This window comes from Balaenoptera physalus (genome assembly GCF_965194825.1).
Source record: "Balaenoptera physalus genome assembly, chromosome: 9".
In the NCBI taxonomy this organism is placed as follows: domain Eukaryota; kingdom Metazoa; phylum Chordata; class Mammalia; order Artiodactyla; family Balaenopteridae; genus Balaenoptera; species Balaenoptera physalus.
This window is the reverse complement of record NC_138888.1, coordinates 93,033,017-93,045,926: the sequence shown is the minus strand read 5'-3', so window position 1 is coordinate 93,045,926 and position 12,910 is coordinate 93,033,017. Positions and strand designations below refer to the sequence as shown.

Below are 12,910 nucleotides of genomic sequence, written 5' to 3'. Positions count from 1 at the left end.
AACAGAAATGTATTTCCGGAGAGGGGCAGTACTTTTTCGTCCATGTTTATTTCGTGTGGGCTTTCTGTCAGGACTCTGTATAATCTGATTTAATCCTTTCAGTTGTCCTATATGCTAAGAATTATCACTCCCATTTTAGAGATGAGAAAACTGAGTCTCAGAAAGATTAGAAACGTCCCTAAGCCTTTCTGCTAATAAGTGGCAGAACTACAGTTCAATCTCAGGTCTTAAATTCTTTTTTTTTTAATTGAAGTATAGTTGATTGACAATGCTGTGGCAATCTCTGCTGTACAGCAAAGTGACTCAGTTATACACATATATGCATTCTTTTTTATATTCTTTTCCATTATGGTTTATCACAAGATACTGAATATAGTTCCCTGTGCTATACATTAGGACCTTGTTGTTTATCCATTCTGTACATAACAGTTTGCATCTACCAACCCCAAACTCCCAGTCCATCCCTCTCCCTCCCTCCTTCCCTTTGGCGACCACAAGTCTGTTCTCTATGTCTGTGAGTCTGTTTCTGTTTTGTAGATAGGTTCATTTGTGCCTTTCAGATTCCACAGATAGTGATATCATATGGTATTTGTCTCTTTCTGACTTACTTCACTTAGTATGATAATCTCTAGCTGCATCCCTGTTGCTGCAAATGGCATTATTTCGTTCTTTTTTATGGCTGAGTAGTATTCCATTATATGTATATATATATGTACCACATCGTCTTTATCCATTCATCTGTCGATGGACATTTAGATTGTTTCCATGTTTTGGCTATTGTGAATAGTGCTGCTATGAACATAAGGGTGCGTGTATCTTTTTGAATTACAGTTTTGTCTGGGTATATTCCCAGGAGTAGGATTGCTGGATCCTATGGTAATTCTATTTTTAGTTTTCTGAGGAACCTCCATACTGTTCTCCATAGTGGCTGCACTAACTTACATTCCCACTAACAGTGTAGGAGGGTTCCCTTTACTCCACAAAACAGGGATTTTTTTTTTTTTTTTTGGCCATGCTGCGTGGTTTGTGGGATCTTAGTTCCCCGACGTGGGATTGAATCCACACCCTCGGCAGTGAAAGCGTGGAGTCCTAACCACTGGACTGCCAGGGAATTCCCAGAGGTCTTAAATTCTTGAACCCTGTTTTGTAGTAAAACAGTGCCTCCTGTTAGGGTAGTTATTTTACAGTTAACTAACTTATTGCTTTAAAAATTATCGTTTGAGTTTTGCTGATGACATGCTTCTAAATTTGAGCTTGCAACATCTCTGTAATTTTCTTTTACATTGCCCACCTGTATAATGCTTTTAAAAATATAACATTCTTACATACCGTATAAACCTTGTAAATCATACTATCGTATTTTTTTCGCTTGGCATTGTTTTTTTCCTTCTATATGGAACTGGAGAGAGAGCAAGATTAAACTACATAATTATATATTTCTACTTCTAATCCTTTTTGACGTGTCCCCTTATACAGGCATACCTCATGTTATTGTGCTTCCCACTATATGGTGTTTTTAAAAATTGAAGGTTTGTGGCAACCCTGCATCAACCAAGTCTCTTGGTGCCATTTTTCCAACAACATTTGCTCACTTTGTGTCTCTTTGTCACATGTTGGTAATTCTTGCAGTATTTCAAACTTTTTCACTGTTGTTATATTTGATACGGTGGTCTGTGACCAGGGATCTCTGATGTTATTATTGTGATTGTTTTGGGACACAAGGACCTGAGCCCATGTGGCTGGTGAACCTAATCCACAAATGTGTGTGTCCTGACTGCCCCACTGAGCAGCTCTTCCTGTCTCTCACCCTCTCCTCAGGCCTCTCTATTCCCTGAGACACAGCAATATTGAAATTAGGCCAGTTAGTAACCTTACAGTGACCTCTAAGTGTTCAAGTGAGAGGAAGGGTCGCACGTCTCTCACTTTAGAAATGCTAGAAATGGTGTAGCTTAGTGAGGAGGGCACGTCCAAAGCTGAGACAGGAAAGCTAGCCCTCCTATGCCAAACAGTTAGCCAAGTTGCGAATGCAGAGGAGTTCTTTTTAAAATTTTTTCCTTGGCTGTGCGCGGCTTGCTGGATCTTAGTTCCCCAACCAGGGATCAAACCCGGGCCCTCGGCAGTGAAAGCGCAGAGACCTAACCACTGGACCGCCAGGGAATTCCCGCAGAAGAGAAGTTCTTGAAGGAGATTAAAAGAGCTAGTCCAGTAAACACATGAGCGATAAGAAAGCAAAGCAGCCTTATTGCTGATATGGAGAAAGTTTCTGTGGTCTGGATAGAAGATCAAAGCAGCCACAACATTCCCTTAAGCCAAAGCCTATTCCAGAGCAAGACCCTAACTCTCTTCAATTCTGTGAAGGCTGAGAGAGGTGGGGAAGCTGCAGAGAAAAGTTTGAATCTAGCAGAGGCTGGTGTGTGCGGTTTTAAAAAAAGCTATTTCCATAACATCAAAGTGGAAGATAAAGCAGCAAGTGCAGGGCTTCCCTGGTGGTGCAGTGGTTGAGAGTCTGCCTGCCAATGCGGGGGACGCGGGTTCGAGCCCTGGTCTGGGAGGATCCCACATGCCGCGGAGCAACTGGGCCCGTGCGCCACAACTACTGAGCCTGCGCGTCTGGAGCCTGTGCTCCACAACGAGAGAGGCCGCGACAGTGAGAGGCCCGCGCACCGCGATGAAGAGTGGCCCCCGCTCGCCGCAACTGGAGGGGGCCCTCGCACAGAAACGAAGACCCAACACAGCCAAAAATAAATAAATAAATAAATTAAAAAAAAAAAAGCAGCAAGTGCTAGTGTAGGAGCTACAGCAAGTTATCCAGAAGATCTAGCTGAGAAAATTAATGAAGGTGGCTACACCAAATGACAGATTTTCAGTGTAGACAAAGCAGCCTTCTGTTGTAAGAAGATGCCTCTATGGCTCTTATAGCTAGAGAGGAGAAGTCAACACCTGGCTTCAAAGCTGCAAAGGAGAGATTGACTCTCTTGTTAGGGGCCAGTGCAGCTGGTGACTTGAAGTTGAAGGCAATGCTCATTTATCATTCTGAAAATCCCAGGGCCCTTAAGACTTACGCTAAATCTACTCTGCCTGTGCTCTGTAAATGGGACAATAAAGCCTGGTTGACAGCACATCTGTTGACAACATGGTTTACTGAGTAATTTTAGCCCACGGTTCAGACATACTGCTCAAAAAAAAAATTTTTTTTTCTTCAAAATATTACTGCCCATTGACAATGCACCTGGTCACCCAGGAGCTCTGGTGGAGATGTACAAGGTTAATGATGTATTCATGGCTGCTAATATAACATCCATTGTGCAGCCCATGGACCAAGGAGTAATTCTGACTTTTAAGTCTTTAAGAAACACAGTTCATAAGGCTCTACAGCTGCCATAGATAGTGATTCCTCTTATGGATCTGGGCAAAGTCAATTGAAAGCCTTCTAGAAAGGTTTCACCATTCTAGATGCCATTAGGAGCATTTGTGAGTCATGGGAAGAGGTCAGAATATTAACATTAACACGAGTTTGGAAGAAGTTGATTTCAACCCTCATGGATGACTTTGAGGGGTTCAAGACTCTGGTGGAGGAAGTAATTGCATATGTGGTGGACTTACCAAGAGAACTAGAATTCAGAATGGAGCCTGAAGATGTGACTGAATTGCTGCAACTTGATGATGAAACTTAAATGGATGAGGAATTGCTCTTATGGCTGAGCAAAGAAAGTGGTTTCTTGAGATGGAATCTGCTCCTGGTGAGGATGCGGTGAAGATTGTTGAAATGACAACAAAAGATTTAGAATACGGGATAAACTTACTTGATAAAGCAGCAGCAGGGTTTGAGAAGGTTGACTCCAATTTTGAAAGAAGTTCTCTGGGTAAAATGCTATCAAACAGCACTGCATGCTACAGAGAAATCATTTGTGAAAGGAAGAGTCAATTGAATTGGCAAACTTCATTGTCTTATTTTAAGAAACTGCCGCAAACACCACCCTGATCAAGTCAGCAGCCATCAGCACTGAGGCAAGACCCTCCACCAGCAAAAAGATTATGACTTGATGAAGGCTCAGATGATGGTTAACCTTTTTTTAACAATGAAGTCTTTTTAAATTAAGGTCTGTACATTGGTGTTTTTTTAAAATTTATTATTTTAATTTATTATTTTTGGCTGCCTTGGGTCGTCATTGCTGCACGCAGGCTTTCTCTAGTTGTGGTGAGCGGGGGCTACTCTTTGTTGCGGTGCATGGGCTTCTCATTGCAGTGGCTTCTCTTGTTGCGGAGCACGGGCTCTAGGCGTGAGGACTTCAGTAGTTGTGGCTCGCGGGCTCAGTAGTTGTGGCTTGCAGGCTCTAGAGTGCAGGCCCAGCAGTTGTGGCGCACGGGCTTAGTTGCTCCGTGGCATGTGGGATCTTCCTGGACCAGGGCTTGAACCCGTGTCCCCTGCATTGGCAGGCGGGTTCTTAACCACTGTGCCACCAGGGAAGCCCATGTACGTTGTTTTTTTACATTGTTTTTTTTAGACATAATGCTATTGCACATTTAGACTACAGTATAGTATAAGCATAACTTTTATATGCACTGGGAAACCAAACACTTTCTTGTGAATCACTTTATTGTGATACTCGCTTTATTGCAGTGGTCTGGAACCCAACCCACGATATCTCCGAGGTATGCCAGTACACTTGAATTATTTGAGTTCCACTCAAGATTTTCATTTCATTTAAACTATCTGCTTTTGCTTTGAGAAACAGCATGAAAAGAAAGAAATTCATCACCTCATTTCCTAGTGAACAAAGATCATAGGTACATTGTGTTCTGAGTTTAACATTTGAGGTGTAACGTAAAAAATAAAATCTACATTTGTTGACTTTCTGTTTTTCTCTTTGATGGCGTTTAACTTACTTTCCCATAAAACTGGTACTTACACTTGATGAAATTGTAGTATTTATGCTATAATCTGTAAGATTTTCTTGCCTTTTCTAAACACTGCAGTTTTGCAGTACTTTGCTGTTAAAATTTAACTTAAAAATTATTGAAACTATGGTCTATAAAGGTTTTAAAAAATAAAATTAGGATGTATGCCACTTCCCTGTTTAATTTATCTACTCCAGAATGAAAGCTGCTATTATCAATCATGGGCAGTCAACCCTTCCAAACACCTATACTTCCTGTCATACACTTCTCTTGATTTTCCTTCCAGGAGCTTGGTTTTTCTCTCTACTTGTTTATACTTTCTTTTATCTCTTTATTAAGCTATATAGTTTCTTACATAGCTGTTCCACATTTTGCTTATTTTTTTATTTTATTTTTAAAAATTATTTATTTATTTATTTATTTATTGACCGTGCCACACAGCATGTAGGATCTTAGTTCCCTGACCAGAGATCGAACCCACGCCCCCTGCTTTGGAAACGTGGAGTCTTAACCACTGGACTGCCAGGGAAGTCCCTTAAGTTTATTTTTTAGTATTTTATTTTTGTTGATATTGTGAATAGTATCATTGTTATTACAGTTTTCCCTTCTTTGCCCTCCCTTTTTTTTTGAGTGTGACAGTAGAAGAGATTAAGATAAAGTAATGCATTAACATGGTAACCAAACATACAGTACAACAGAGCCTGTAATGCAAAACAGCATTTTCCATCCCTGTCCCTAGGCCCACCCCCTAAACACAGCCACTTTATTTTTTTAATTATTGAAGTATAGTTGATTTACAATGGTTTAATTTCTACTGTACAGCAAAGTGATTCAGTTATACATACATATACATTCTTTTTCTATATTCTTTTCCATTATGGTTTATCATAGGATACCGAATATAGTTCCCTGTGCTCTACAGTAGGACCTTGTTGTTTATCCATTCCATATACAATAGCTTACATCCGCTAACCCCAAACTCCCACTCCAACTCTCCCCCAATCCCCTCCCCCTTGGCAAGCACAAGTCTCTTCTCTATGTCTGTGAGTCTGTTTCTGTTTTGTAGATAGGTTCATTTGTGTCATATTTTAGATTCCACATATAAGTGATATCACATGGTATTTGTCTTTTTCTGTCTGGCTTATTTCACTTAGTATGATAATCTCAAGTTGCATCCATGTTGCTATAAACGGCATTATTTCATTCTTCTTTGTGTAGTAATATTCCATTTATATATATACTACATCTTCTTTATCCATTCATCTGTTGATGGACATTCAGGTTGTTTCCATGTTTTGGCTGTTGTGAATAGTGCTGCTATGAACATAGGGGTGCATGTATCTTTTTGAATTAGAGTTTTGTCTGGATATATGCCCAGGCGTGGGATTGTAAACACAGCCACTTCTAACCATTTCTCTGTTTTGTTCTTCTGATGGCTACTTCCATATCTCTAAGTAATACATTGTACATTTCTACAGAAATACTCACTAAAAATAACAGGATTAATGGAAGAAATAGGTTGGGCAGACCACTTAAAAACTGTCACTTTGTAACTGGAGCAAGGAAGGGTTTGTAACTAGAGGCAGGAAAGATTGAACCTGCTGAGTTCCAGAGTTACAGGCAAAATGCATTAAAGTCAGGGAGAACCATGTGGTAGATACTTCTAAAACAGAGCAGATGGGCCAGCCTGAGCTAAGAGCCATTGTGTATGGAACTGTCTTTCTCTGAGGCTCTCAGCTCTGTGGTCATGCTTTGCCTTTTACTGTGTTTCTTAGTGGCATGAAACATTAATGTGCTGGGGCAAATTGCATGTGTGCCAGCATGCCTAGGTTAGTTGCTGCTGCCTCTGGGCCCAAAACATGTTCCACACCTTGTGCCCGAAAATTGGACTCCCCTTGCCCAGTCCCTCATGTGGCTCACTGATGAATTAGGCTTGGTTGACAGAGCCTAGGTCACATGTTTATCTTAGCTGTGATGGAGACTGGAAATTAGTTTCTAACATTCTACCTTGAGAAAGTGGGAGTAATAGTTAGGGAAACTGTCAAAAGTGGAGAGTATGTGCAAAAGTTTTGGGTTATCAGGTATAAGATCCAACACACACATATGTGCATATGTATATTTGCACACAGGTATATCCATGAACTTAGATCTTCATTCATCAGTTTTAAACGTTATTTCTTCCCCACTCTGACACATGAAGATTCAGTGTGCTTGCATTACCTTTAGCTTCACCTCATCATTTCTGCAGTTTTGAGTTATAGCATTTTATTTCTTCTACTATTTGCCTTTTGATTTTCAATTATTTCTTTAAATCTCTATTTTTGTGTTCTATTAACTCTTCTCATTATCTGTTGACCTTTTACTGTGTAAGAAGGTGACATTAATGTCCTCTGTCTCACCTCTCCACCTCTTTCTTCCCTTCCAGTTTCCACTTTCTATCAGCTATTTATTTTTATGTTGCCAAGACTGATAACATTAAATTCTGTTCTGTAGCTGCAATTAAATCTTCCAATCTTTGTCTATACGTTGATTCTAAAAGTTAAAAACCAGTAAATAATACTCTTGATATTATTATGGTAACATAAATATTTTTCACCACTGAGTTGACCAAGGGAATAAGATTCTGTTTTTTTACATCAGGCCAAGTGTTCTCTGCCCTTGGGCCCCTCAAAGGAGATGTTCTTGGCATCCAGATCAAATGGTTCGCCTTTTCTTAGAGTGCATAAATTATACAAAATCTTGCTACATTTTAGATGCTTCGTATTTGGGCCATTGCATTCTTTTAGATCATTTTGGATTTTTTAGAGTTTCGAATTACCTTTCCTTTTCTCCTTGAGAAAGCATAACCAGCCTATATCTTGCAGAGCAATACTGTGTCTTGGAATCTACTTTCCTTTCTGCTTCTCCAGGGAATCCTCTGGTCTCCAGTTCTAGGCTTGACTGCCATTCTCTAAATCTGCTGCACGACAGTCTTTGGAGATGTTTATCCATTTCACTCTTACAGACATTGTTTTATGGGTCTTTCCTCTTCCGTGGTTTTCTCCCTCATTTTGCTGAGGGAAGTACATAATTAACTTCTTCAAGCAAAAAGTGTATGGACAAGGGAGACTTGTATTTATTTTGGACTCACACTTGATTGATACTTGACTGTGCAAATTGTGTGTGCAGAATTCTGTGTTCACAATAACTTTCACTTAGGACTTTGAAGAGGATGCTTCATTATATACTTGTATCATATTGGGGTAAAAAAGTTTCATGCCTGCCTGATTCTCATTCTTTTGTAAGTGATCTCTCTGTGTGTTTGTTTTTCTGGAAACGTTTATTTTATTTTAATTTTTTTGTACTTTTATACTGAAATGCCATAGGTCTGTTTCTAAATGCATGTCTGTTTCGCTCATCTTGTTTTGCCTCTCATGACTTTCCTCTGGGGATTTATTACTGATTTAAAAATAATTATATCCTTTCTCTTTTGTATATTTGCTTTTCAAAAAACTCTTACCAGTTGGTGAGTAGACCTTCTCGATTGATTCTCTGTGTCTCTCGTCTTTTCTGTCCTAGTTTTTGTCCCATTATGTTCTTGCAGTATTTGGGACATTTCCTCTATTTACCTTTTAATTCTTACTTTGCCTATTTTAATTTCAGCAATCAGAATTTTTTTTCTTATGCTCGGTTCTTTTTGAAGCATGCTGTTTGTGTTGTTTTATGCCATATCTTCTTCTCTTGTTCTGGGTATACTAATATAATATAAATTCCATTTATATATATTATAAAATAACAATAGTTTTTTACAGTTCTGTTCTATACATTATCTCTGTTTCGTCAGTAGTTTTGGTTTTTCTGGTGATATGTATTTTTTTCTCCCTGTCGATTGTTCTGGAGAGCAGACTGGTACAGTTTTCCCATAGGTCTCTCTCCTCAGCAGGTGTCTTTTCCATGGAGAGCGTGCACAAGGGTGAGACTTTGCTGTTTAGGGTGAGTGAATGGGCAGGAGGGGTGCCTCTAGATGTACAGTAGAGCTAGGATTAACTCTTGGACATCAACCCCTCCACTAGAGGCCTGTCTTTGTAGGCAATTTGAATGATTTTGTCAGAGACTGGCTTCTTTGCCGGGATTGTCTCTGGGGTCAGGGTTGGAGAGATGTGTTTTATTGGGGATGTGGGGCAATTGGTACAGCTGCTTTATATAATTCCCCTGTTTTCATTCCCAGTTCTTACACCCACCTTCCAGACCTACTCATGAGCCCATCTGGGGTCTCTGGGGACCTTAACTTCCTCTGCCCCTGTCCACCCCCTCTGCACCCCCATGGGTCTGGGCTTTAGCTTCCTCTGCCCTTAGTCTACATTCCATCCCACATCCACCAGAGACTTGTTTCAGTCTCTTTTGCCTAATTATCACTACCCCTCCCCCACTTTGTTGTTTTGTCTGTTAACAGGTTTTCTCCCCCTTTGTATTCATTTCCTGCCTCAGGAGAGAAGCAAGACAAAAGCGTACATTCAGTCAGTCATTTTGAGTTGGAAAGCTTCTCTATTATGTTTTTTTTTTTCATTTTTTTAACAGAAACACTGATGATTTGTGTGTCTTAGTCTATATATGATTTCACCAAAATCTTACTCATTTCAATAGTTTCTTAGTTGATTTTGTCTGATTTTCTTGGTTGGTAATCTTATCCTGCAAGTGAGACCAATTTTGTCTCCTCTTTTTTAATCTATATACTTATTTTTTTCTCATTTGGCCAGAACTGCTGAACAATGTGGGATGTCAGCCATGATGGCGCACATTGAATGTGATGTTTCTAAAGCCTGATCTTGAATGGATTGAATTGTTAAGTAGACCATGAAGAGTATCTTCATTATATAGATTTCTGGCTTATTGACAAGGTATCAGAAATCTCCCACACAGGTAGCATTTTTGAGTGAATGGACTTGGCATTTAACGGATTTGGCATTTACAGCCTGAGTACCTCTTATACTTCTTTTGCCAATAACCCCAATTGCAAAATTGGTGATGGGAAAGAAGGGAAAGTTAGCTTTCTAAAATACTGAATCCTTCCAATAGAGTTTAGCAAATTTTAGATGACAAAGGTGGTAAATCATCATTGGGCAGCAAAATGAATATTATTTCTTGACAGTAAATCAAGCAAAATAAGATTAACTAACAGCTATAATGGACCTTTCTTCCCTAAAGCCAATAAAGACCTAGTGAAACAACCGTAACTGGAGAGATGCCGACATGTCATAAGTGTGGCCTCCCTGACTGACAGCTAAACAGCGGGTCATTGCAAGGACAAAAAGATCTGGTTTGTGGTTATCATGTAGAAGAAATTAACCGCTTGATTTATTTTTATTTTTTAAAGGTGCTTTAGGAATTGCCTTGTAGATATTAAAACCAATTCACGATGTGAAAATCCAGAGTATTGTATTTGGAAGTGCTAGGAGGAAGTTGTGGGGAAGCAGTTTTATGTCGAAGAGACTGTATCAGTTTTATCCATAAAGGGACTGTAAATCATTTGGAACTGTCAAAATGAGTGCCTCTTGTGGTTGTGAGACCCTCATTGATGGGAGAAACTTGATGATCATCTGGCAGAGACGTTAAGAGAAGAATTGGGGAGTGTTGTGTGAAATGAAGGGAAACCATCCTTTAGCATTTTGGAATATAAAAAATATTGGGTTGGCCAAAAAGTTCATCCAGGTTTTTCTGTAAAAGTGGACAGAAAAAACGAACGAACTTTTTGGCCAGCCCGATATCTCAGTATTAAGTAATGCAGTAAAATAATACAGATATTATAAGAAGTTCTCCATTTACCTTTTATGTTTTACACAGGATTTCTCTCATTTCTAGTAAAATGCCTTGTGTCCTTAGACTTTCCTTTTTTAAAAAAATGATTTCATGTTATTTTATTTTAATTAATTAATTAATTAATTTTGTTTTGGCCGCACCGCGTGGCATGCGGGATCTTAGTTCCCCAACCAGGGATCAAACCAGTGCCCCCTGCAGTGGAAGCGTGGAGTCCTAACCACTGGACCGCCAGGGAAGTCCCTTTTAGACTTTTCTTTTGCTAACTTTATCATCTTTTTATCATAATCGAGTGGTCAATTATTTCTCCAGTTCTGAGTGGAACTGAGACCCACTAACCAAGTTTTATAGTGATTTTATTATAAATCTCTGGCAGTTGCCTTTTTAACTTTCCACAGCTGCTTTCTCCCCCCACCACCTCACTCCCCCTCACCCCCCAGGGTAACCCACTTTGACGTAGACTGGATCACCTACAGTATCTCTTTTTTTAAAAAATAATTTTATTTATCTATTAATTTATTTAATTTTTGGCTGCATTGGGTCTTCGCTGCTGCACGCGGGTTTTCTCTTGTTGCTGAGAGCAGGGGCTACTCTTTGTTGCAGTGTGCGGGCTTCTCATTGAGGTGGCTTCTCTTGTTGCGGAGCACAGGCTCTAGGCGCACGGGTTTCAGTAGTTGTGGCACACGGGCCTCAGTAGTTGTGGCTTGCGGGCTCTAGAGCGCAGGCTCAGTAGTTGTGGCACACGGGCTTAGTTGCCCCATGGCATGTGGGATCTTCCCGGACCAGGGCTCGAACCCGCGTCCCCTGCATTGGCAGGCAGATTCCTAACCACTGCGCCACCAGGGAAGCCCACCTGCAGTATCTCCTGAACTGTTTGTTCCTTCCATTCTCAGTGCCTTACTCAAGCCATCATGATTTCTCTCTAGGACATAGTGTCCTCTTGCTCCTTTAAAGCCCACGCTTTTGGCCAGGGTAATGTTTCTAAACTGAAAAACCACATGAATCCCCGCTCCTATAGTTCAGTTCTGTCAGTGGTTTTGGGTCGCCTTCAAGACAACGTGTTATGACATATGGGTCCTCCATTCTCGGTCCCTGGTGCGCTATCTCATATCATCTTCTGCTGTTTTCTGCACACACGTGTGATAGCCTAGCTCTACCAAATTGACTATAGTTCCCTGAAAACACCCTGCTCTTTGTTGCTGCAGCCCGTTAGCACCTGTTGTTTCCTCTGCATCTCCTTCCCTAGATGGATCTGAGGTCTGATGAGCCTTTCAACACTCAGTTTACATGTTTTCTCCTGCAGGAAGCTTTTCTGGACCTGTTTTCTCGTGGTCCTTTAAGTCTTTCCTTCCATCTCTGAGAGCAGGTTTCCCTTTGTGTTGTTTTTAATGTCCTCATCTCATTCCCATTAGACTCTGCCTTTTATCTATCTTTCACAGCTATTAGTATGAGTGGCATCATATAGCAGGTGTGAAATCAAAGTTCATCTCTTGTCCCATGATATATGAACTCTCCACTTATCCAGAGGTTAGGTTTCTTAGAATCTTTTTTCCATGATGTGGCTAAGTAGGTAGAAAAAGAATTCTAAGTAGCTTATGGTTGGTTGCCGTAAAACCTATGCATAAAAGCACACACACACTGATTTTGTGAGGCCCTTAATCATATCCCTTCAACTTTTACTTTACATAGGATTCTAACAAACTTGTTTACTTAGTGTCATAGCTCACATTAGATTAGAAGCAACATACTAGAAGATGTAGAAGCAACACATTCGAAGGTGGGGAAAAGTTATATTGACAAAGGTAAGGACGTTGACAAGACTAAAGCCGACATACTCATAGCCTGAAAACAAGGCACGCTGTGGGAAAAGAAAAAAACAATTAAAAGTACATAGAATATTGAAAAAAAAAGTCATAGTAGTTTGTAGTTACTTAATGTAGAAACAAGGTAGACATTTACCTTGATTGCAATGTATTATATTTGATGTTCCAAATTCTACCTGCCATGATGAAGAGATTAATTTCTGCTCTCCACACTGTGTTTGAAATGCAATCTTATTGCTTAAAGGTATGAGTGGGGTGAACTCTCAGATACGTTGAATCTCCTACAATCACCTCCCTACAATGCTGGATAAATGAGTTCTTGCTGAGTTTCCTTCTAAACACCGCAGGGTGACTGGTGCTTTGCTTCTAATCATTAATTTCCCTTTGGTTATAAT

General features: G+C 40.0%; 1 protein-coding gene and 1 long non-coding RNA gene across 5 annotated transcripts in view; one reads left to right on the top strand and one right to left on the bottom strand.

The window, feature by feature from the left end:
• The window catches only part of BCKDHB (branched chain keto acid dehydrogenase E1 subunit beta), a 233,057-nt gene that overhangs the window by 104,905 nt on the left and 115,242 nt on the right, over window positions 1–12,910 (top strand). The window lies entirely within an intron of this gene.
• LOC309666663 overlaps window positions 1–12,910 on the bottom strand; it is a 137,176-nt gene that overhangs the window by 9,177 nt on the left and 115,089 nt on the right. For 2 of the 3 annotated variants that reach the window (XR_014267213.1, XR_014267215.1), the window contains one exon: window positions 3,804–12,550. The exons of the other annotated variant lie outside the window; for it this stretch is intronic. This is a non-coding gene — a long non-coding RNA (uncharacterized lncRNA). The remainder of the gene's footprint in view (window positions 1–3,803; window positions 12,551–12,910) is intronic. 3 annotated transcript variants of the gene reach the window in all.